This window comes from Macaca fascicularis, chromosome 2 (assembly GCF_037993035.2).
Source record: "Macaca fascicularis isolate 582-1 chromosome 2, T2T-MFA8v1.1".
Lineage (NCBI taxonomy): Eukaryota > Metazoa > Chordata > Mammalia > Primates > Cercopithecidae > Macaca > Macaca fascicularis.
Genome location: NC_088376.1, coordinates 59,142,219 through 59,168,389, shown reverse-complemented (window position 1 = coordinate 59,168,389; position 26,171 = coordinate 59,142,219). Strand labels below are relative to the sequence as shown.

General features: G+C 40.8%; 1 protein-coding gene and 1 pseudogene across 3 annotated transcripts in view; one reads left to right on the top strand and one right to left on the bottom strand.

The window, feature by feature from the left end:
* The window catches only part of KCNAB1 (potassium voltage-gated channel subfamily A regulatory beta subunit 1), a 498,217-nt gene that overhangs the window by 338,940 nt on the left and 133,106 nt on the right, over positions 1–26,171 (bottom strand). The gene's annotated exons all lie outside the window — the stretch shown is intronic.
* Positions 19,937–23,172, top strand: LOC102133103 (U5 small nuclear ribonucleoprotein 40 kDa protein pseudogene; annotated as a pseudogene).

Genomic DNA, 26,171 nt, shown 5'->3' with positions numbered 1-26,171 from the left:
AGTCTCAGGATATGAAATCAATGTGCAAAAATCACAAGCAATCCTATACACCAACAATAGACAAGCAGAGAGCCAAATCATGAGTAAACTCCCATTCACAGTTGCTACAAAGAAAATAGAATACCTAGAAATACAACTTACAAGAGACATGAAGGACCTCTTCATGGAGAACTACAAACCACTGCTCAAGGAAATAAGAGAGGACACAAACAAATGCAAAAACATTCCATGCTCATGGATAGGAAGAATCAATATCATGAAAACAGCCATACTGCCTAAAGTAATTTATAGATTTAATGCTTTTCCCATCAAGCTACTACTGACTTTCTTCACAGAACTTGGAAAAACTACTTTAAATTTCATATGGAACCAAAAAAGAACCTGTACAGCCAAGACAATCCTAAGCAAAAAGAACAAAGCTGGAGGCATCATGCTACCTGACTTCAAACTATACTACAAGGCAACTGTAACCAAAACAGCATGGTAACGGTACCAAAACAAATATACACATCAGTGGAACGGAACAAGGTCTCAGAAATTACACCACACATCTACAACCATGTGATCTTTGACAAACCTAACAAAAACAAGAAATGGGAAAATGATACCCTATTTAATAAATGGGGTTGGGAAAACTAGCTAGCCATATGCAGAAAACTGAAACTGGACTCCTTACTTACACCTTATACAAAAATTAACTCCAGATGGACTAAAGACTTAAACATAAAACCAAAAACCATAAAAACTCTAGAAGAAAACCTAGGCAGTACCATTCAGGACATAACCACGGGCAAAGACTTCATGACTAAAACACCAAAAGCAATTGCAACAAAAGCCAAAATTGACAACTGGCCTCTAATTAAACTAAAGAGTTTCTGCATAGCAAAAGAAACTACCATCAGAGTGAACAGGCAACCTACAGAATAGAAGAAAAAGTTTGCAATCTATCCATCTGACAAAGGGCTAATATCCAGAATATCCAAAGAACTTAAACAAATTTACAAGAAAAAATCAAACAACCCCATCCAAAAGTGGGCAAAGTGTATGAACAGACACATCTCAAAAGAAGACATTTATGCAGCCAACAAACATATGAAAAAAAAACTCATCATGACTGGTCATTAGAGAAATGCATATCAAAACCACAATGAGGTACCATCTCACACCACTTAGAATGGCAATCATTAAAAAGTCAGGAAACAACAGATGCTGGAGAGGATGTGGAGAAATAGGAAAGCTTTTACACTGTTGGTGGGAGTGTAAATTAGTTCAACCATTGTGGAAGACAGTGTGGTGATTCCTCAAGGATATAGAAGCAGAAATACAATTTGATCCAGCATTCCCATTGCTGAGTATATACCCAAGGATTATAAATCATTCTACACACATATGTTTATTGTGGCACTATTCACAATAGCAAAGACTTGGAACCTATTCAAACATCCATCAATGATAGACTGGATTAAGAAAATGTGGCACATATGCACCATGGAATTCTATGCAGCCATAAAAAAGGATAAGGTCATGTCTTTTGCAGGGACATGGATGAAGCTAGAAACCATCATTCTCAGCAAACTAACACAGGAACAGAAAACTAAACACTGCATGTTCTCACTCATAAGTGGGAGTTAAACAATAAGAACACATGGACACAAGGAGGGGAACATCCCACAGTGGGGCCTGTTGGGAGTGGGGGGAAAGGGGAGGGAGAGCATTAGTACAAATACATATGCATGCAGGGCTTAAAACCTAGATGATGGGTTGATGGGTGCAACAAACCACCATGGCACAGGTATACCTATGTAACAAACCTGCACATGCTTCACATGTATCCCAGAACTTAAAGTACAATAAATTTTTGAAAAAGATTAAAAAATGAATGCACAGAGCATAAGTGAGCTGTTGGATAAATTCAAGTAGCTTAATATATGTATAATTAAAATCCCTGAAAATTGGGGGAGGTGGGAATTTTAAAAATTGAAAAAATAATGGAATGGCTAAAAGCTTTCAATTTGATGAAAACTGTAAATCCTTGGATCCAAGAAGATAAATAAACTCCAAATGTAAGAAACTTAAAGAAAGCTATACCAAGTCAAATCATAATCAAATTCCTTGAAATTAGTGCCAAAAAGAAAATGTTAAAAAGAAGCCAAAGGGAAAAAATACATTATATTCAAAGGAAGAAACATAAGAATGACAATAGAGTTATTATGGGAAACAATGTAAGCCAGAAAATAGTGGAAGTACCAAAAGGAAAATCTTTTCAATCTATAATTCTATATTAAGTGAAAATCTATTTTTAAAACAAAGTGAGAATCAAAAAGTTTTCAGTTATAAAGGAGCTGAAATAATTCATCAACATCAGACTTGCACCACTAGAATGCTAAAGAAAGCCTTTGGTAGAAAAAAAAAAAAAAATGGGAACCTGGTTCAATATAAAGGAATGACAAGCATGAGAAGTAGTAACTATAAGGGTTATTATAGGTAAATATTACATTTTTTCTTAATATTTAACAAAAAAGTAATAGCATTATATTATGGGTTCTATAACATAGAGAGAGGTAAAACGTATGACAACAATTGTTCAAAAGGATGAGAGGTAAGAAACACAAGTATATTTTTAAGATTCTTTTGCTTTATGTGGTGTATTATCAATTGAAAGTTAGGTATAATAAATTAAAGATATATGAATGCTCTTCAACTTATGATGAAGTTATGTCCCAATAAATCCACTGTAAGTTAAAAAATATCATAGGTTGAAAATGCATTTAATACACCTAACCTACCAAACATCATACCTTAGCCTAGTCCACTGATATGGTTTGGCTGTGTCCTCACCCACGTCTCATCTAGAATTTTAATCCCCATAATCCCCACATGTTGAGGAAGGTACATGGTAGGAGGTGACTGGATTATGGGGGCAGTTTCCCCCATGTTTTCTCATGATAGTGAGTGACTTCTCATGAGATCTGATGGTTTTATTAAGGGGCTCTTCTCCCTTAACTCTCTCTCATCTGCCGCCATGTAAGATGTGCCTGCTTCCCGTTTTGCCATGACTGTAAGTTTCCTGAGGCCTCCCCAACCATGTAGAACTGTGAGTCCATTAAACCTTTTTTCTTTATATAATTACCAGCCTCAAGCAGTTCTTTATAGCAGTGTGACAACGGACTAATACACCCACCTTCAACATGCTGAGAACCCTTATTTTTGCCTAGAGTTGGGCAAAATCATCTAACACAAGACCTATTGTATAATAAATAGCTCATGATCTATTAAATACTGTACACTGAAAGTGAAAAACAGAATGGTTGTAGGGTGGGCACTCAAAGTATGGTTTCTACTGAATTTGTATTGCTTTTGTGCCATCAAAAAATCCTAAGTCAAATCTTCATAAGTTAAGAACCATCTATATATTAAACACCCTAAAGCAATGACTAAAATAACAAAATGGAGTTTTAACTAATAAACTAAAAAAGGAAAAAAAGCATGAAAATACAATTAATCCATAAAGGAGACAGAAAAAGAGGTAAAAGGGAACACAGAATAGATAACACAAGTAGAAAACAAATACAAGAATAGTAGATTTAGATTTAAATCCAACCATATCAATAATTACATTTAAAACAATGAAATGTAATTAATTTTCATTTAATTAAACCCAATTAAAAATATGGAGATTGTCAAATTGGATAAAAAACCAAGACTCAATTGTCTCCCACCTACAAGAGAACTACTTTAGATATGAAGACACAAATAGATCAAAACTAAAAGGATTGAAAAAGATTTACTATCACAATACTAATCTAAAGAAAGCCAGATTAGCTATACTAATATTAGAAAGTCTACTTCAAAGCTAAGAATATTACTAGGGTTTTAGAAGCTCATTTCATATGGATAAAAGGGCCAATTTATTTATAAGACATAACAAACCTAAATATTCATGTACTTAATAAAAGAACATCAAAAATACATGAAACAAAAACTGATTGAATTGCCAGAAAAAGGCAAATTTACCATCACATTTGGAGAACTTAACATCTCTTTTAATATTTAATAAAACAAAGAGACAGAAATCAATATTGATATCAAAGATTTGAACAGCACTATCCACCAGTTTATCATCTGACATTTATAAAAAACCCTACCAACAACAGCAAAACACATTATTTTCAAGTGTTTAAGGAACATTTACCAAAATAAATTATATTCTAAGCTATATTTTAAAAGTCTCAGTAAACTTTTAAAAATTCAAATCTAATCCTCTTGGAATTAGATTAAAAACTAGTAACAACAAGATCTCTTTAAAAATCCTCAAAGCAACAAGAATGTTAATGGCAATTTAAAACTACCCCAAATCATCAAAAGGTAAATAAATAAATTGCAATAGATCTATACAATGGGACACAACTCTGCAATAAAAAGAATGAACTCATGCTATGGGCAACAACATGGATGCGTCTCAAAACTATTAAGCTGAATCAAAGAAGCCAGACAAAAAAAGAGTATATGTGTATGATTTCATTTATATAAAGTTTTAGAAAATTCAAACTAATCTATAGAGACCAAAAGCAAATCAGTGGTGCCTGGAAATAGAGAAGGGGGACAGAGAGGAACATTCCAAAGAAAGGATGCTCTAGGTGTAAAACTTTAGATATTAGCCAACAGTAAAGAAACATTTGGAGAATCAGAGTCCTTTTCCTTCACATCAAATTCAGTCTCTTGTTTGTGAGGCTTGCCTTGGGCATCACCTGGGATTGTGCCTTTGGCTCTCTTTGTTCATGGGGATAGCATTAAATGAGGCAGGGACTACACAAGCAAATTGAGAGGTAAAAATGCAGCAAAAGCAAATGTCATCAGTAGCTGGCAGCTCTTCATTTCACATTATATCTATGGGACAAAGAAGACTTTTTTTTTTTTTTTTTTTTAATGAAAGTATTTTCAGAGACATTGCCCTTAAACCACAACAGCTGTAAGAACTCAGGCACATTTTGTCAACTTCTGACTGAGCCCCTCTGTGACATTTTCCCACTTACAAGATTGCATTGTGTGTCTTTAAATTGGATTCATAAAAAACATGGGGGTTGCATATAGGCTTTACTGATAGGAATAGCCAGTTTGAAGAACAAAAGATGAAAGAGCATTTTAAAAGTCCATACAAGGAAGCATTCCTGTGTGTGAAGCCATTTTCCAGTGATGCTCAAGCCCCAAGGCAAGAACAGTGCTAATGTTCTGTAAAGCAAATTGGCCCTGGAATAGGAGGTTACTTTCTTCGTCAGCATTGCAGGAGTAGGTTCCCTAGTGACAGATCACAGAATCTAAGATAACCGACGTTGGAAAACCATGAACTCTTGTAAGGCTGCTGCATGAGGAAAGCAAACTCTTGCCTTGAGGCCTTTTCTGCATGTTTTACATATTCTTGATCTGATATCCTGAGGCTTCTCCTTTGTGATCTAACCAGTTGATATTTGTTTATTTCTACAAGTGAATCCATCTCTTCAAATCTCTAGCAAGGACAAACATCCTCAAATGATGAGCCTCTGCTCCTGCATTTTGGAGGAGGTATGCCATTATATTACCACTCTGTCTTGTATTTTTATTATTTAAAAATACGCGGTGGCTCATGCCTGTAATCCCAGCACTTTGGGAGGCTGAGGTGGGTGGATCACCTGAGGTTAGGAGTTCGAGATCAGCCTGGCCAAGTTGACTAAGCCCTGTCTCTACTGAAAATATAAAAATTAGCCAGGCACGGTGGTAGCACCTGTAATCCCAGCTACTTGGGAGGCTGAGGCAGGCGAATCTCTTGAACCTGGGAGGCGGAGGTTGCAGTGAGCCAACATCACACCACTGCACTCTCCAGCCTGGGTGACAGAGCAAGACTCTGTCTAAAAAAAAAAAAAAAAAAACTTAAAAGTGCTTTCCTATTTTCTAGGCATCACCTTATTTGGCCCTCCCAAGGGTCTTATGAAGTCAGCATGGCCAGTGTTACTGTTCTCATTTTGCAGATGAGGAACCAGGCTCAAGGAAGTTTAGTGACTTTCCCTCCATCTCATAATAAGCTACAAGACACCTAATTGTTCAATAAGTACCAGCTATGTACTTTATTTCTTGTTTGTACTTTATAAGTGACTGACTATATTTAGAAATGGTCTACACTGATTCTTTTTTTTTCTACTTTTGACGCTTCTTATGTCTCTGAGCTGTCATGAGGAACATATCAAGTTCTACAAATGAAGGATGCAATTATATTTAGAGCTAAGTTATTTAATGTTTAACACAGAATAAGAAAAAAATCACAGTCTACTGGTCCCAGTGGTAAGGAAAACACAGGTTGGCAACTGCAAATCGTTTGCAGCTCTACAAAGGTAGGAGGCCTGGGCACTGGGGGAGCAAGCAGAAGGAAAGTTACTTTCAAATGCTCTAGGAAGATGCCTGGGAAAACCAGCAAAAGCGATGCAGGGAAAGTGCAGTGGCGAACTTCACAGAATTCCTCAGGACTGAAGCTTTTGATTAATGAGTCAACATAACTCAGAAACTAATTGTAGTTAAACTTCTTTTGTATATTTGTACAAATTTTCTTAAAATAAACATTTTTAAAGTATTAATTGTTTTAATAATTGCTTTTGGTTTAATGTTTGGTCAAATGTTACACCTGTTAAAAAGGCCCTTCAATTCAGCGTGGGTATCAGAATCTGGAAGGTATTTGATTGGTCATCTGTTTTGTTAAAAGCCCACGAAAATGTCCCCTTCAACCCCTGACCCAACAAAATGACCTTAGCTGTGTTTGCTCTGCCCAGTAAGGCTCCCATATTGCCTGTACATTTGCGAGACAGATGTTTCCTAACCTGTATCTGAAATGTACAAAGCATGTATCATTGTGAAATTTTAACTAACAAATTACTAAAAAGAATAAGCTTTTCTTTCCCTGAATTTCATGACCACATTTATTTAACCACACTGTCATATTAGTGTGCAGTAGAGATTTAAATGGCAGGAAAACAGAACAGGCGATGCAAAAGATTAGAAAGAGCAAGAAGCTCTTGTGATTTATCAATACATGAGCACTATCCCCGACACCCCTCCCCCAACACCTCTTTAATGAAACTCTGGGTTTGGCAATGTGATATAGCACACACTGGCCATAATAACAGCATTTTGTCCATTGTGGGAATACAGAGTTCCTTACCCACCATCCATTGTTTCTTCTGGCAATGCCAGTAGGTGGCTGCTTACTCACACACCCTGTCTCTGGGATGAAGGAAGGCTTATGTCTCTGGGGTGGCTCCTTGGACTAGGCAGGCAGCTGTCATCATGGAACAGGTTAGCTGGACTACACATGGATTCAAATAGCTCTGGACTCCTTAGCCCTGTGATCTCATCAGCTGGGCTCCAGTGACTCTCCTCTTAACCAAAAAGAGGGATTATAAGTTTACAGCTCCGAGTCAGAAACAGAAGCTGAGGATGTGTCAAATAAAGAGAGTTATGGGACAAGTGGACCATTCAACATGGACAAAGTGTCACCAGTACTTTTAGAGAGCAGGAGAAGGGCATCCTCGGGCTTCTGGTTGGAGGAACCTGTCTGGAGTCAAGGTAGACTCCAGATCCAAAGAGAGACCTTGTCAGCCAACTCCAGCAGCAGCTGCAAAGCATGGTCAGTCCCCCGGGCCCACCACGACTCACCCTCCTTCAGTGGGCAAGGAGTTCTCTGAGGAGAAGTGATCACAACTATCTGTCTGATATTCTTCCAAATTACTCAGAAAACAGTAAATTAAGTTCACTTGAAGGCAAACGGCTTTCTTCCAAGGTCTCAGGGTATAGTAGAAGAGAAAAATGCAAAATAATGATTACAACTGAGACACCATTAAGTTGTTTTTACATTTTCAAACATACATTGTCAAATATATTTTAAAAGAAAGTTTCAGAATAGATGAAGCATATTATCCCACAATATAAATTTTTAATGTATATTGAAATTAGTAGAAGCATAGGAAAGTCTGAAAGAGTATGCTACAAACTGTTTAAAACCTATGACAGGATTAAGAAGCACTTTGCTTTTCTAAATTGTAAATTTCTGTACTGTTTGCATTTTTATTTACATAAGTATGCATTTCTTTTGAAATCAGAAGAATCATTTTTTTAAATAAAATGTCAACCCTTTGAAGAAAGTTTACCATGAAATTTTTTCTTGAACAAAGCAGGCTATGAAACAATATATAGTATAATATTGGTTTCTAAATATATGCAAATATTTATGGTAAATATACCAAAAGGATGTCCACTAAAATGCCAAGAAATTAATTTCTGAGGGAATGAATTGTAGGCGATTTTTTTTTCCACATTTCCAAAATTTTCTAGAGTGATGACAGTTATAATCAGAAAAAAAAAAATCCACAATGAGATAAAGCATAAAACATAAACTTACCAAGGGAAGCTGGGAAAAGACGTATCCAAGTAGGTAATCTTGAGATGCCCAAAATATTAATAGAAATTTACCAAGGGAATGGGAGAACTCTCTCTGAGGGAACAGCGTGTGAAAGGACATGAAGCTATAAAAGAGAATGAATGGTGTATTGCTCTGCCCACTAAGGGTCCCATATTGCCTCTACATTTTGGAGACAGAGGTTTCTGTCTCCAAAATGCCACATAGTTCAGCATGATAAGCTTGTGAAGTGCAAAGGAGTGAAATTGATGAGAAATTAACCTATAAATTAGGGAACCAATGAAGGGAAATGTACACTGTGCCAGCGAACCCAGACTTGAAGCTGTAAGCCAGGGAAGCCACTGAGGATTTTAAGTAGGGAAGTGACCTGATGTGATTGGCATTTGAAATCACTGGCTTCACCGCAGGTGATGGAGTAAAATGAGGCAAAACTGAAATAAGAGAGATCAGGCTTTGCAATGGTTAAGGTAAGAAGTCATGAGGATGAACGTGGATTCAAGAGATCATTAGGAAGCAGAGCCAACAGGACTTGATAACTTGCTGGATGCACAGAGGGCAGGCGTCAGGGCTGAGGATGAGTCTGGCAGGATGCCCAGGTTTCCGATCTGAGTGGTTGTGTACTCATCATACTGTTTTCCAGAAAATAGGGAGGGGGAGTTCAAGAAGCAGGATGGAGGCCGGGCGCGGTGGCTCACGCCTGTAATCCCAGCACTTTGGGAGGCCGAGGCGGGCGGATCACAAGGTCAGGAGATCGAGACCACGGTGAAACCCCGTCTCTACTAAAAATACAAAAAATTAGCCGGGCGCGGTTGTGGGCGCCTGTAGTCCCAGCTACTCGGGAGGCTGAGGCAGGAGAATGGCGTGAACCCGGAAGGCGGAGCTTGCAGTGAGCCGAGATCGCGCCACTGCCCTCCAGCCTGGGCGACAGAGCGAGACTCCGTCTCAAAAAAAAAAAAAAAAAAAAAAAAAAGAAGCAGGATGGAATGGGGAGATAAAGAAATATCAATTATGCTTTAGACATGCTGAATAGAAGTGACTGTGAATCATCCAGGCAGAAGTATCCGGTTCACAAATATGTAAAAATGATAATATGGGTGTAGCAGTTAGAAAAGACAAATGGACAAGAGACAAAGATTTCAGAGCTATGAGTTATAAGTGGTAGTTCACTTACCAAGAATATGAGTGAGTCAACTCATGGGGAGTGTATACAGGGAAAAGAAAGCCATCCAAGCATGAATCTCTGAGGAATACCAAGTTGGAGGGTCAGTGATGAATTCAAAGATGGAGTCAAACACACTGAGATGTCCCAGCACAGTGGCTCATGCATGCAATGCCAACACTTTGGGAGGCCAAGGCAGGAGGATGGCTTGAGCCCTGGAATTCTAGACCAGCCTGGGCAACATAGGGAGAACCTGTTTCTACAAAAAATAAAAAGAAATTAGCCAGATGCGGTGGTGCACACCTGTGGTCCCAGCTACTTGGGAGGCTGAGGTGGGAGGATCACTTGAGCCCAGGAGGTAGAGGCTACAGTGAGCTCTGATCACACCATTGCACTTCAGCCTGGGCGACAGAGTGAGACTCCATATCCAGAAAAAAAAAGAAAAAGATGCTGAAAAGAATCAGAAAAACAATGCCCTAAAAGTCAAGAGAGGAGTATAAGAGGGAGGGAGGCCTCAAAGAACAAGGAGAGCCAGGCCTGAAACTTCTCCCTTAGCTATTAGTAAAAGCAGACATCACCTTGTAGAGGGCAGTGTTCCTAGAGGGATGGAGACTGAAAGCTAGGGTGCAAAGAGGTAAGAGGTTGAACAGAAATGAGAAGGCGGAAGCAGGTAGGACAGGTCTAGGAAGGAGACAGGCAGCAGCTAGTGGGAGAGAGTGCAAAAGGAGAGGAGTTTCGTTTCGTTCATAAAAAGGAAATACTTGCTCAGGCTGGTATTCTGAGAGGGCAGTGACAGAAGGCAGGAACAAGGAATAAAGAAGACAACAGAGGCTGCCAAGTCTGGGGAGATGTGTTCCACAGCACAGCCTGGGAGGGAGATGTCGGCTTTGAACAGGAGGGGAACCACTGATGCTACAGAGGTGGAAGGGAATAGGACAGGAACAACTAATACAGACAATTTTGTGGATTAAAAAGCTAAATTTTGAAGGCAATACTTTAAAGATGGGCTGCAATTTCTTCCCAGAAAAAAAAAAAGAAAAAAGGCAAGTTCTTCAGATTGGAGTCATGGAGTTGTGCAAAAGAAGGGAGCTTGAAAAGGGAGATGAAACACTAAAGTAGCAAGTGAAACAGAACTGAAGTCTCCAAGAAAAGGACCATCGGTTTGAATTGAGCCCCCCAGCAATTGGCCGCAAGTCTGGTCATTGGAGACTTGCGGCCAATTGATTGGCAAAGTGAGATTTTTTCTGCACTATGCTCAGTAGCTGCTCCTATGTAGATGCAGAGAAAGAATATTTAGATTTCCCAAACTTGGGATTTGCAAGGCCAAAGGAAAGAAAGGAAGAAAATGGGGAAGATATCAGTCCCGCGGTTGCAGAGATGGCCTGTACGTGTTCGGTTATAGAGAAGTTCAGAACACACTGCCCCCAAAAGGTGCCAACGGGCATATTGACAACTTTGAATTAAAGGTACTTGAAAAACAGCAGGTACAAGAAGATCATTCTTCCTCTTCTTAAAAATAGAAGATGAAATTCCCATCTGAAAGGTGTCCTCCTATACCAGAAAAAAAAAATACTCCTATCATCGAAGATGGGAAGTTGAGACTGAGGGAAGTCTGTGCAAACCTTGTTACGCTAACCCTTACCTTCCTAGTTACTTCTCTACCCAATTAACTGTCCTAGCCCAAGCCCCTTAGCCTTGTCACATTTTCACAATTTACTAATCTTTCTCCAATTCAGTATATAAGCATTCAACCGAAGCTGGGTCTCTGGGCCTTCATTTCCTTATGAAAGCTTCCATACCACATAAAAGTGACACTAAATACATTTGTATGTTTTTCTCCTATCTGACATCAACTGAATTCTCAGGCTAATCAGAAAAACTCTAAGAGAATAGAGGTAAAGTTGTGCCTCCCCAGCTGGCTAGGGCAGAACGTGGGCCCAGGAAATTGTTGACAATTTGGAGATGGTGAGGTGGGAAGGCGGCTATGGAGGTAGCAGGGACATGGGTGTGGGCCAGCTATTAGAAAAGGTGGTTGTGAGTGGAAGAAGGGATATCAGAGTCTGGAACCATAGAAGACGCTCAGCCCTGAAGACTGAAGGTCACATGAGCTGGGGAAGAGCTTTGCCAAGGTGGCTGGAGTGTCAGTGAAGGTCACTGAAGACAACTGGTGGGGACTTGGTGGGGAATAGTGGAAAGGCCTCTGGACCAGTCTTCAGGAGTCCTGGGTTTTAATTTTACCCCTGCCACTTTCTTTCTGTGTGGCCTTGAGCTTTACACCCACCCTCTCTGAGCTTTTGTCTCCTCCATGAGAACAGAGATATGGAGGTACTGTAATGTTAAATAATACGCATGAGAATTCCTGCCACTTAGTCGGTCTCCATCAGTATTGACTGGATCTGGAGCCTGGCATGTTAGACATGAGCCTGTGGAGCATAGGAGCCCAGGGATGGGAGGGAAAATGCCCCAACTAGTATGGGACAAGAGACAGAAGAAAGGGGACTGAGGAAGAAGGGGATATACTTTGGCAGGCTTCCCAGTTTTGCTTAGAACTGACCTTACTTACCTTCAGATGGAGGAAGGCAAAGAGGAGTTACCCTGAAAGATATTTCGATCATCCTACATTGCAAAGATAGACAGCTTTGTTTCACTTGATTTATGAAGACTGTTTTTAAAATCCAGCCACCTTTGTTCTTAGATACCTGTGTCCTTGAACTCATGCCCTTTTGGCTGTTCCAGGCACTCTTTCCATCAATTATCTGTCTAGCCAGCATATTCCATTCCTCTGTCTCCACTGGCAACTTCTTTTCAGCCTCCAAACACCTGGAGTGTCTCCTTCCTTAAGAGACTCTCCCCAGCCTGCCTCCCAGCCCTGAGAGCTCTATTGGTCTCTCTCCACTTCCTTACTAATCCCACTCTAGCCCAAAACAGAGCTGGACAGAATATAAAATTCTCTTTGGTAGAACAGGGAGCCTAGAGATGCTAGAAACTGATCCAAGCCAGGCCTGACAGGGGCAGAATCAAACTGGCAGCAAACAGAACGGAAGGTGGTTGCAGAATAGAGACAGGAGAATGAAAACAGAAGGAATAACCATCTTTCACCCACTTCTAATTTAAGTTATCTCTCGGTATTGTATAAACTTTGGACTGTGGACTGTCTTGGATCCTATGGGGGACCAAAAAAATGGTTTGTATATACATCACCACTTGTACAATAATAGTAATAGTATAATAATAGCTAGCACATGTATAGCATTTACTAAATGTCACAATTTGCTCTATGGTCATTGTGTGTACTAACTTATTTAGAGCTCACAACAATCCTAGGAGGTAGGTATAGTTATTATCCCCATTTTACAGATGAGGGGACTGAGGGTCACCAAAATTAAATAACTTGTTGAAGGTCAAGTATTTTGTAAGTGGTGGCCAAGCCCAGGTAGTCTGAATCAGTAGCACTTATAGAGCATTTATACTTATACTTTTTCTCATGTCATTTGCCTACTGACCCTGGGAGGCCCAGATGACATGTATAATTATGCTCATTACCACTAACAGATAAGGAAACTGAGTCCAGGAGATGAAGTCATTGCCTGAGTTCACAGAGTCAGGGAATGGCAGAGTCAGCGACTTAGGTTCTGTACTACAAATCCGTGCAACTGGGGAGACATGAGTGAAAGAAACTGGCATCTGAGGCTGCTATGGGCAAACAGCAGGGCACAAAGCCAGGCTGGCTACTAGGTGAGCTGCTAGGGACAGCTGGGCACACATTCAGCCAAGTCAGCTTCAATGTTCAGGGGTTCTCTGGCAGCACACAAACCATGCATTGCCAGTTTTACACAGTTAGTGTAGGATTTCTGGAGTGTCCCCATTCTTTCAGGCAGTCATGAATCCTCCAGTGAATGTGACAATCCCAGCAGGGATCCTGGGTCTGGGTCCTAATAGCACCACTGTACTGAATCCCAAGGCCCCAATGACTTTGCTTCCACTTTTATTCTTCAGAACCCTGTCCCTTGAGACTTATCTCCCACTCCTTCTCAAAGCCCTCACCTCCCTCAATTTGACTGTGCATCCTCCTGATTCTCCTGCCTCGTCTTTCCTTGTCTCCCTACCGGGGTTCTCTATGCCCCAACTCCACCCCTCATCGTGGGCGCTCCTCAAGGCCTCATTTCTTTCCACTCTGTATACTCTTCCCAGATGGTCTCATCTCTCTCCATGATGTCCAACATTTAGTTATTTTTGAAGTACTCCTTAAATCAATTATTGTGTGGTAAAAAATATATTAAAGGATAGAACTAAAATTCTTCTTAAGAATGAAACTGTCGGCTGGGCGCATAATCCCAGCCTGTAATCCCAGCACTTTGGGAGGCTAAGGCAGGTGAATCACAAGGTCAGGAGTTTGAGACAAGCGTGGTCAACATGGTGAAACCCCATCTCTACTAAGAATACAAAAAATTAGCTGGGCGTAGTGGCAGGCGCCTATAATCCCAGCTACTCTGGAGGCTGAGGCAAGCGAATCGCTTGAACCTGGGAGGCAGAGGTTTCGGTGAGCAGAGATCGCACCACTGCACTCCAACCCTGGGCAACAGAGTGAGACTCCCCCTCCAAAAAAAAAAAAGGAATGAAATTGTCTTACTTTAAGAAGATACGTTGTTGAGACAGTTGGGCAGAAAAGATAAGACCCGAGGGCAGGGGGAACCTGGAAAGAAGGAGTAGAATATAAAGAAGGCTAAATTGATTTTCTTAAGAAAGTGGAAGAAATTTGGAAAATAAGGGTGAAGGAGAAGTGTCCGCCAGAGGAAAAGTAGAGATGAGTGGCATAAACTTAGGCTGAGTTGGTAGAAATGGCTGAGGGACCCTTTAAGAAGGATGCCCCTAGGTCAATGTTAGGTTATTTGCACATCTGCAATGTAAAGCTCAACAATCTCTCCTGAATTTTAATAAATTCTAGTATTAGCCAAGGATTCTCATGAGGCTTTTTATGATCTCTTCTTCACAAAATAAGTAAAATTCTGATTCAATATCTGGATAAATGAGGTACAAAATAGCAGCAGGGCCTGTAAGGTTTTAGACAATCCACAAACTAATTGGGTGAGAGGCTCCTAAATTCTTAGATATCTTGTGGAAGGTATTAGACCTATGATGAGTGAGGGAATAGGGATTTTAAACCCATCTTATATAGGGACTTAAGAAACATGGATACCTCACACTAATATAATTATAAAGTTATTAAAGTTGCTCATGATAAACATTTTGAATAATACTAAAAAGTAAAAAGAAGGAATACAAATAAACTGTAGTCTACCTCCAAATACAACTAGTTTAACATTTTCATGAATAACTCTCCAATTTCTTTCCTGGTAAAACTTCTCATATAACTTGATAATCTTTTATATACTCCAATGTCACTCCAATATTCTAAACCCATCTTTTCAAATTCCTGTATATTGAACAACAAGGTTGACGTGTCCTAAATTGAGTTCAACATCTTTACTCCCCCTACCCCCACCTCACTGCCTTTCCTCTTTCAGGTAATGACTGAAAGACATTGTGTCAGGGGGACTCTCCTAAATGCCATTATTTTTTCCATCATGTTGGGTTACTTAATTTCTCCCCCAAATGCATTTCACACTGCTCCCTTCTAACCTCTGTCTCGTGTTGTTTTCTCTGCCTAGACTTCCTCTCTCGATAGTTTACCCATCTGTCATGGGCTGAATTTTGTTCCTCTCAAAACTCATATGTTGAAGGCCTAATCCTCAGTATGTCAGAATATGACTCTATTTGGAAACAGAGCCTTTAAAGAGGTAATTCAGTTAGAATGAGATCATTAGGGTTGGCTCTAATCTAAGATGGCTGGTGTCCTTTGAAGAAGAGGAGATTACAACACAGACACACAGAGTAAAGGATGGCCATGGGAGGACACAACCAGAAGGCAGCTCTCTGTGAGCCAAGGAGAGAGGCCTCAGGAGAAACCTATCCTGCCCATACCTTAATCTCAGACTTTCATTGTCCAGGGCTGTGAGAAAATAAATTTCTGTTCCTTAGTCACCTAGTCTATGGTACTTTGCTGTGGCAACCCAAACTAATGTACCATCTTCAAGGCCAATCTCTGTTTCCACCTTCTTCATGTGACATTTCTGTTCTCCTTCTCTGGGGCCTGCATGACACTCTGCTATGGTTTATTTGCCCATCTGCTCTCCTGGGTGAGGCATGAATCCTGCCTCATTCTTCAGGACAGACGATGTTTTAGTCATCTCTATCATCATCATTGCACCTAATTCAGAGCCTTGCATGTGGTAGGTGTTCAAAAAGCAGTTATTGGATTGTACTAAAAAAATTTATTGCCGAATAATTCACTTAAATATTACTGTAAAAAAGTAGAAAATGAATCATTGTAAGCAGTAATAAACATGTCATTTTCTTTTTATTTTTGGTATTCCCCAGGTACCAGGCATTTTCCTCTGATACTGAATACCCAAGAAAAGAAAGTTGTTAGGCAAACCAAAATAAATGTCTAGTCTTTTAAAAGTTTAAATAGGTAAGTACCTCCCTTTTTACATGGTAACATGCTTTAAATCCACAACTAGTCAGTATGGCACAATGAAACAAGCATTGGTTTATGAGTCAGACTACTCTGGTTTCATGCTTGGCTCCACCATTTACTTCCTATGTAACTATTATCAGATTATTTCACCTCCCCAAGTCTGCTTCCTTATCTATAAAATGGAAATGTCCATAAGTACTTTATAGAATTGGCGTGAGGATTGAATTACAAATAAGATTAGAAAAGCTGGATTGGAATCCCAGCTTTCGACCATTTATTGACTGAGTGACCTCTGACAGGTTATTTAATCCTTCTAAGCCTTCATTTCCTCAACTATAGAAGGAGGATGATGGCAATAATAGTACCAAGCTAATAAGCCTGCTGAGATAATTACTTGGGTATCTGAGTAAATGTTCAATATATGTTAAGTGATACAATGTCAGCATTAAAGTGACTAATACAGAGACTAACACATAGATAATATACAATAAATCATATTTATTAATATTACTATACTAGGATGATTTACATTAAAAACATAACTATGGTCATAAATGAAAAGTATTTTCTTTATACTCAGTCAATTATACATTTTCTAAGGGAGAAGTTCAGTATTTGAAGCAATTCAATCTTTTCCTGAGCGAGAATAGTTTTGAGCAACAGCATTGACAGAGCAATATGTAATCTCATCACTTTCAGTCCATTCTATCATCACCTTTGGTGCTGGGGTTACCCCTCATTGCATGCAGCCAGAACTGTACTTTACAGAGTCATTTCATGCAATGGTAGACAGGAAGATAAAGCTGTTAGTGAAGCTAGCTCAGCTCCGTGACAGATGCCTTCTGAGGGAGTCCAAAATGGGCGGCTTCCCCGACCCAAAACACGTGCACGTGGCTGGGTCCTTCCACGTGACATAACAAGAGTAGTTAACCAGAAGAACGCGGGGGGGTGGGGTCGGTTCCAAACTAGGGAATAATAAAGAATATTTTTTAATTGTTTTTAATTTTATACAATTTTATATCCCCCCCTTCTGGAATGGGAAGAAAAAGTATAAATGGACTATAATTTTGTTTCAGAAGTAGTATTTACATATATGTATAGTATTAGCATGGAACTGTAAACCCTTTTCTTAAATCTTTACTATTTTGAAAATACTGTGTCAAGCACAAAATGAAAGCTTAGTAAATATTCCTTGAATTTCAATTCATCAATAAATTCATATCTATTTCAATGACTTCAGGAAAAATAAAACCTTATATAATATTATATTGGTGATTCTCAAAGAATCACCAGAGTGGAGAAGCAGATGCTCATTACAATTACTTAGTTAAAAAATCATAATAATAAATCTTGATAAATAATTTTATTAAGTAAAAAAACACATTTATTCTGTACCTACCATATGCCAAGTAGGTTCTCAAAAAATAACGATGAATTAGATTCTCTATCCTTTCAAGGTTGAATAGATAAATCCTCCCCCAATCCGATGGACTCTTAACGAAAAGAGAATTAATTCCAGAAGGGCTCTACTCCCTTTCTGCCACTTTCTCCCATGAAACAATGGAGCAGAGTGGAAAGAAAGGTGAAGTCAGGCTTTATGAGCATCTCTGTTGTGCAACATCTTCTCTTTTCCCCACTAGGGGTAGAAAGAGTGTCTTCTCAAGTTTGTGGGGATTTCTGGAGCAAAACCTCAGAATCAAAGAATGCTGGAGCCAAAGGTCATGGGAGAGGTCTCCTTGCCTCATAGTTCTCAACCCCAGTTTCTAAATGAGTGTGAGGGTCAATATATTCCTGCAGTTTTATGTCTAGTTGAAAACCACTGATAGAATCTACGGTTTTCCTTTTACAGGCAAGAAAGCTGGTTCACAGGAACACGGAAAGCTTGCCTCAAATCACAGTGGAAACTTGAATCCAGGTCTCCTTACTTCATATACCAAACTTTCTTTACCTGGGATCCCAAGAATAGCTCTAGGAAGTCTGGTGACCCTTCCTAAAATTGTATGTAAAATTTGGATATGGGCCGGGTGCGGCGGCTCACACCTGTAATCCCAGCGCTTTGGGTGGATCATGAGGTCGGGAGTTTGAGACCAGCCTGGCCAACATGGTGAAACCCCGTCTCTACTAAAAATACAAAAATTATCTGGGCCTGGTGGCGGGCACCTATAATCCCAGTTGCTCAGGAGGCGGAGGAAGGAGAATCGTTTGAACTAGACAGGCGGAGGTGGCAGTGAGCCGAGACTGTGCCATTGCACTCCAGCCTGGGCGACGTGGCAAGACTCCGTCGCAAAAAAAAAAAAAAAAAAAAAAAGGTATACATGTGTACATTCAAATGGGAAGAGGATCCATGGCTTTTGACAAATGCTCAAAAAAATTAAAACCGGCCGGGCACGGTGGCTCACGCCTGTAATCCCAGCACTTTGGGAGGCTAAGGAGGGCAGATCACGAGGTCAGGAGATCAAGACTTTCCTGGCTAACATGGTGAAACCCCGTCTCTACTAAAAATACAAAAGAATTAGCCAGGCGCGGTGGCCTGTAGTCCCAACTACTCGGGAGGTTGAGGCAGGAGAATGGCGTGAACCTGGGAGGCGGAGCTTGCTGTGAGCCGAGATCGTGCCACTGCACTCCAGCCTGGGTGACAGAGCGAGACTCCGTCTCAAAAAATAATAATAATTAATTAATTAATTAATTATAACGATAAGTTCAAATTTGCATTAGCTATTTCCCAGGCAATTTTAAGAAGTGTCTCGGTATAGTGAGCAGGATTGGCCAGGTGTGACTCAGGGTTAGAACCCCACATAACGTGATTGGAGAGATGTGGTATGAGCCCCACTCTATAAGAACTCCCCAGTTTCCTCACAGTATGGCGATTCCTCAAGGATCTAGAACTAGATGTACCATATGACCCAGTCATCCCATTACTGGGTATATACCCAAAGGATTATAAATCATGCTGCTATAAAGACACATGCACATGTATGTTTATTGCGGCACTATTCACAATAGCAAAGACTTGGAATCAACCCAAATGTCCATCAGTGACAGACTGGATTAAGAAAATGTGGCACATATACACCATGGAATACTATGCAGCCATAAAAAAGGATGAGTTTGTGTCCTTTGTAGGGACATGGATGCAGCTGGAAACCATCATTCTTAGCAAACTATCACGAGAACAGAAAACCAAACCCCGCATGTTCTCACTCATAGGTGGGAACTGAACAATGAGATCACTTGGACTCGGGAAGGGGAACATCACACACCGGGGCTTATCATGGGGAGGGGGGAGGGGGGAGGGATTGCATTGGGAGTTATACCTGATGTAAATGACGAGTTGATGGGTGCTGACGAGTTGATGGGTGCAGCACAGCAACATGGCACAAGTATACATATGTAACAAACCTGCACGTTATGCACATGTACCCTAGAACTTAAAGTATAATAATAATAATAAATAAATTAAAAAAAAAAAAAAAGAACTCCCCAGTTTCCTCCCAAACTTTTGCCTGAAATTGCTTTGTGGGTTAACGGATTTTGTACTATTCAAATGCAGATGTCCCTGGAGAAACAACAGAAGTCATTGTCACACACAATAAAGTTGAAGTCATCATATTGCCTCCAAAAAGCTGTGGAGTAGCTGCAAGCAGATATGAAGGATGGGGAAGGGACACAGGGACTACAGGAACCCTGTGCATTGAGGGATGGGAGATCTCCACGGAGGAAATGGCACAAAAATGGAGGCAGGTGGGCCTCAAAAACCCAAAGCACCATCCAGTTGCCGCCGTGATAGAACAGCAGAAGCGTAGGGGCCCAGAGTTACCGCTGGTCCCAGTCAAGCGGCAGCGGCATGAGTTGCTGTTGGGAGCGGCGGGGTCGGGCCCTGGAGCGGGGCAGAAGCAGGCCAAGCCGGGAGCTTTGCTGGTGTTCCTCCCTTCAAGCCCCAATCATGCTGCTCTCTGGACATGAAGGGGAAGTATACTTCTTCACGTTCCACCCCAACGGATCCACCTATCCATCTGCAGGATTTGACCGACTGATATTGTCGTGGAATGTATATGGTGACTGTGATAACTCTGCCATACTGAAAGGACACAGTGGAGCAGTGATGGAACTGCACAACAACACAGATGGCAGTATGCTCTTCTCAGCATCCACATATAAAACTGTGGCTGTGTGGGATAGCGAAACAGGCAAGAGGGTTAAAAGGCTAAAGGGACATACTTCTTTTGTGAATTCCTGTTATCTAGCCAGCTTGTTTGCACTAGCAGTGACGATGGCAGTTAAGTTTTGGGACATCTGGAAGAAAGCAGCCATCCAAACATTTCGGAACATGTACCAGGTGTTAGCTGTGACCCCCAGTGACCCAAGTGATCAGATTATTTCTTGTGGAATAGACAATGATATCAAGGTCTGGGACCTGCACCAGAACAAACTAATGTACACCATGACAGGCCATGCAGATTCAGTGACTGGCCTGAGCTTAAGTTCTGAAGGCTCTTGTCTCTTGTCCAATGCAATGGACAATACAGTTCTTGTCTGGGATGTCTGGCCATTTGCCCCCAAAGAGAGGTGTGTAAAGATATTTCAAGGAAATGTGCACAACTTTGAAAAGAACCTTCTAAGATGTTCTTGGTCACCTGATGGAAGCAAAATAGCAGCTAGCTCAGCCGACAGGTTTGTGTATGTGTGGGATGCCACAAGCAGAAGAATATTGTATAAGCTGCCCGGCCATGCTGGCTCCATCAGTGAAGTTGCTTTCCACCCTGACTAGCCCATCATTATCTCAGCATCGAGTGACAGCATCGAGACTGTGTGTGATATGGAATGGAAGACTCCAAGGCTACTTGTCTTTGAGACCTCAGACTGCATAAGTGACATCAAATGTTTGTTGCCCAGGCTAGTACCCTCCCTTCAGATGACCATTACTGGCAAGAAACAGAGGAGGCGTTGGCCATATTCCGAAAACCACTGCTATCCTATTTCACCAGGATGACTAAGGCAAGCTCCCCGTGGCCTCTAAAATCCACCTGCCAGATTTCAGGGAGTGTTTTATTTTATTTTTTCTTTTTCTTCTATCCTGTTTTGTAATGCCTGACCAATGTGACAAATTTGCTGGTTGGGATTTTTTTTTTTTTTTTTAGTAATTGGCTTGTATGATATTTTCTTTCTGTATTTCTCTGTGATTTTGTATTAAAAGCCTTAAAAACAAACAAACAAACCAACCCAAAGCACCTCTGTTTTCTGTCGAAGACAGTCCTGAAGGGTAAAAATCCAAACTCACTGCAACAGATCAGAAGCCTCATGAACTGACAATTTGGCTGAGACCACTCTAAGCCCTGTGACGTTCTCCGTCAAATAGTTGAGTAGGTAAATAAATAAATATTGTGGCAGCCAGAGAAACACCATGTTTCTCTGAAGAATTCCACTTGCAGACTTGAGGAAGAGTTCAACAACAAGCATCTGGTAAAGTTAGCTAGAAGCTGCCATATCTTCTAAAAGTGGAAGCTCACTGACAGATGCCCCCTCATTGGCAGCCCAAGCCCAGTCTTCCTGGTGCCTTTTTAGACCCCTGCATTGGTGGGGCTCCATGCCTCCTGATGGGAGGCTGGGCTGCTATGAGAACAAAAGGGTCAGTGGAAGCGACCACGTTGGCTAAATATCAGCCCCTCCAGCTCTTCTCGACCTCAGGCACTCTGACGTATAGGGGTAGCTCACCAGCTTTTAAAAAGAGACCTAAAAAAGGACTTGGCAGGTATGGATCCCTGATTTCCCATTGATACTTTGACTATAGGCTGGAACAGTCAGGGTGTCAGGGAAGGGCGCACCCATTCCTTAATGAGTAAAGAAGCATGGTATTCTCTGCTGGGAGAGTTTTATTTTGCTGAATACCATAGATCTTGCTAACTACCTACCCTTCTGATGACTGACTGTTCACACAGCTAAAGAGCTCCTCCTGCTGAATTCTCATCAAGAAACTGGCTGCAGAAAGCAGCTCCTCCTTATAAGCTCGGCATGTAGCCCTCTGTCAGCTACATAATGTTTCTAATTCCTACCCAAGAACAAAACACTAAAAGGTAATTATTACTTGAAGGGAACAAAGAGAGAAAATACCAAGTGTTTAGTTCCTAAAATTATTTTGAGTAAAATTGGAGATAAGAAGGCTAGCCTTGAGCAGTATCTTTGTCCCCAAAGGTATAATGTATTAGTCAGAGTTCTCTAGAGAACCAGAACTAATAGGAGGTAAATATAAAGAGATCATTAGAAGGAATTTGTTCCTATGATTATGGAGGCTTAAAAGTCCCATAATCAGTAGTCTGCAAACTGGATACCCAGGAAAGTTGGTGGTGTAGTTCCAGTCCGAGTCTGAAGGCCTGAGGACCAGGAGAGCCAATGGTACATGTCACTGTCTGAGGGCAGAAGGCCAACGTCCCAGCTCAATCAATTGGACAAAGAGAGTGAATTCTGCCTTCCTCCATCTTTTGTTCTATTCAGGTCCTCAACTGATTGGATGATGGCCACTCACATCAGGAAGGGCAGTCTGGTTTACACAGTCCTCTGGTACAAATGCTGATCTCATTGGAAACACCCTTACAGACACACCCAGAAATAACATTGAAACAAACATCTGGGCACCCTGTGGCCCTGTCAAGTTGACATATAAAATTAACCATCGCATACGATTTGTTGCATTTTTTTTTTTTGGTTACATAGTGTTAATAAAACTGGATGAAACTTAGAATTAATGCTGTCTTTTAAAGATGGGGAAACTGAGGTCCCTAGAGAGGTTAAGGGACTCCCTTAAACTGAGACTCCCACTGACAGTTGGATAGACCTGGAAGTAAAATCCAGATGAACTATGCTATTTTCTTTTCTACTGACAGCTGGACAGTAATTGCTCTTATTACCTGAATGATTCATAACCCATTTCCAGCATGTTTAACATTTATAACTAATTAGTTAAAGCTAGGAAGAGTTTCACTTCCAGACATTGAATTTTTTGTGTGTTTTTTAGACCCTCTTCTTCCCATTGTCTTATTACACCCTCACTCCCTCATCTCAGAAACACCCTGGTTATCTCACCGGCCATCTTGATGATGGTTCTGTTGCCCTGAGAGTGAAATCAGGGCTGAGCTTGTTACAAAGAAAAATGCTGAGTCAATTTCTACCCAACTGACAGATTTTGTGGCAGGGCCTTGTAACCAGGGTCCCCGCCCCTCTTAGATATTGACGGCAGTGAATTGAGGCATCCGACACTCAGATCTTCTTCCAGGCTTTTCTTTCTCTCCAGAGGAGAAGCCTTTTCTAAACACTTGCCAGGTGCTGTTGATGAGCCTTACATGTCTTTCCCTAGAAGCAAAATGTTTAAGGTCCACAAGTGAATAAAATACGCACACTAGCTTCTGAAAGAAACTGCCCGATGACAGAAGGACCTTTACATCCAGAGGCATTGGCAAAGTTGTGTGAGGCCACATGGGTAGATTGGAACTGCTCTAGCTTAAAAGGCATTAGATGCCCTGGGATGTCTCCATGGCTAGCAAAACCCAGCTCAGAGAGCGTTCTCAGCCTCCAGTATTCCCCTGGGACTTTCCAGGTCCTATCTCAGTCCTTTGGCCTAAGGTTTTATCCCCTTGTCTTGTCTACTCTGTGACTTCACACTGACTACCTCTGATTACCTAGAAAGGCCCCTGTCTACTCTCAGTGGCCACTTGCCACTAACCACTGACCTGGGAATAAGTAACAAATCACGTCACCATCCTCATTCCCTTTTGAAAAATGCCGTTTGATGGCCAGATGTGCTGGCTCACGCCTATAATCCCAGCATTTTTGAAGGCCGAGGAGGGTGGATTGCTTGAGGTCAGGAGTTTGAGACCAGCCCAGCCAACATGGCAAAACCCTGTCTCCACAAAAAATACAAAAATTAGCCGGGCGTGGTGGCGGGCACCTGTAATCCCCGCTACTCAGGAAGCTGAGGCATGAGAATTGCTTGAGCGTGGGAGGCGGAGGTTGCAGTGAGCTGAGATTGCACCATGGCATTCCAGCCTGGACAACAAAGCAAGACTCTCTCTCAAAACAAACAAACAAACAAAAAAAGCCATTTGAATTACGCAGAAGGGCAAGGCTTCAAAATTCTGTTACGGAACTCTGCTGTCCCTCTGTCTGTCACACACACCCCCACCCAGAGGGACTTAAGAGTGTGTTTGCTCATAGTATCTGGTTTAATAACAGCTTCTGATGAGTAGAGATCCAAAGAAAATTGTCAGGTTTATGTGTGAATCCACTGGGCATCAAATGCTAGCCTTGTTCCTAGAGATTTTTCTTGGCATATTGCCAAGAAATACAAAACCCAGTCTTGTGTGCAGTTGAAATGTATTCAGAAGGTGTGTGTGATAAGATTTCTCATTAAAGAACACCCCTGGCTGATATACACAGCCTCAAATACATTTTACTACCAGAAATCACTTGGTCAGATTGAATAATTACAAAGATACTAGAGAAGTCTGTGATTTGTAAAAATAAGCTTACAAAATGGAATCCACTAATAGGCTAGGCATTTTTGTCACTGATTTGAAAAGAAATTTCAGAAACTGACTGTCCAAAGAACACGGTTATGTAGGTAGAGATTAGAGGCCCTGTAGTGTTTTAACTCTCTGGAGGGTGTAGGGGAAATGAAGAGCCCTCGAAATAAACACTTTGAACAGCAGAGTACGTTCACATTGGACTCTTTCTTGCGACTGGCTTCTTAAAGCAGAAAACGTTATACAAATATGAAGAACTGTCTTCAGAGAGGACATATTTCACATTCCTGCCCTTTAATGGTCCTAATGTTGTAAAATTGGATAAAGAACATATTGCCGCTAAATGAAAAGTATAAATCTCTTTCTCACTTGCTATCCCAATTTCCCTCAAGGAAATTCTTTCAAGCACTCTGCTTTATAGTTAATGCTAATTTCTCCATGGCCAAAGGACCACTGGGGAGAAATTTGTGTTTAAAATGTAGTCATATGGATTAGGATTCTTCAGGAAAGCAATTATTCAATGACATTTATAGAAGAAAGAAACCAATATAGACTATTCTCACTCTTACAATGGATGTTCCTGCAAGGGGCAATACAGGTCCAAATGATACAAATGGGAACTGATTTAAGTGTGTGTGTGTGTGCGTGTGTGTGTGTATGTGTGAAGTTTCTAACTATGATCTGGTGCTCAGAGTTGACAGAAATGGTCTTCAGCAACATACTTAATCAACTATAAATTCTTATCCTTGTGTAGCTCACACAAAGGTAGACATACACAATTGGGTAAAAGCCAACTCACCCCCAAAGAGCAGTGTATGTAATTCCTGGATCAATTGAACAATTTGTTTCTCAGATGTATTCAACTGAAAGATCTGTCCTTGGATATTTATATCAAAACATACTAAAACCAACAGTCAAAACATCGTATTAGTTAACAGGAGATTGTTCTGCTATGTGCAGCAAAAGGGAATTGAAAACATTTCCAAATCAATCACACCACATAAATTTGGCCATATGTAAGTCCAACGTATGATAAACTCCTCTTGTGGTCTTGCACTTTGCTTTACATTTATTCCAATAGGACTCAATGTTTGGGGTGTGCATGCCAAGTAATGACATGAGACAGAAGTTGGGAGCAATATGGTTAACCGGAGCATGTTGGAAACCAAGGAGAGGCTGAATATTGTTATATGTAACCCATGAATTGTAGTGAATGGTAGAACTAGGCTAAACTGTGCACTGCAAAACAGGTGGCAAAGTTTGGATACAATTGTCATCAGCAATTTCCAAATAACAAACAGCTGATTGATGGATAGTAGCTACCATACCAAAAATCCATATTTGCCCTTTCTGGAGCACGGCCATGATGACACTTCGTTTTGTGGCTTAAACAGGACTTGGCAATTTGCAACTAATGACATGTACCTCCAAGCTGTATCAGATGTAGTTCCAAGTATTCTTGGACAAGTATCCTTTGCAACAGAAATTGTAGGTATCAACCACAGTAGGAGCCAGAATGCCAAT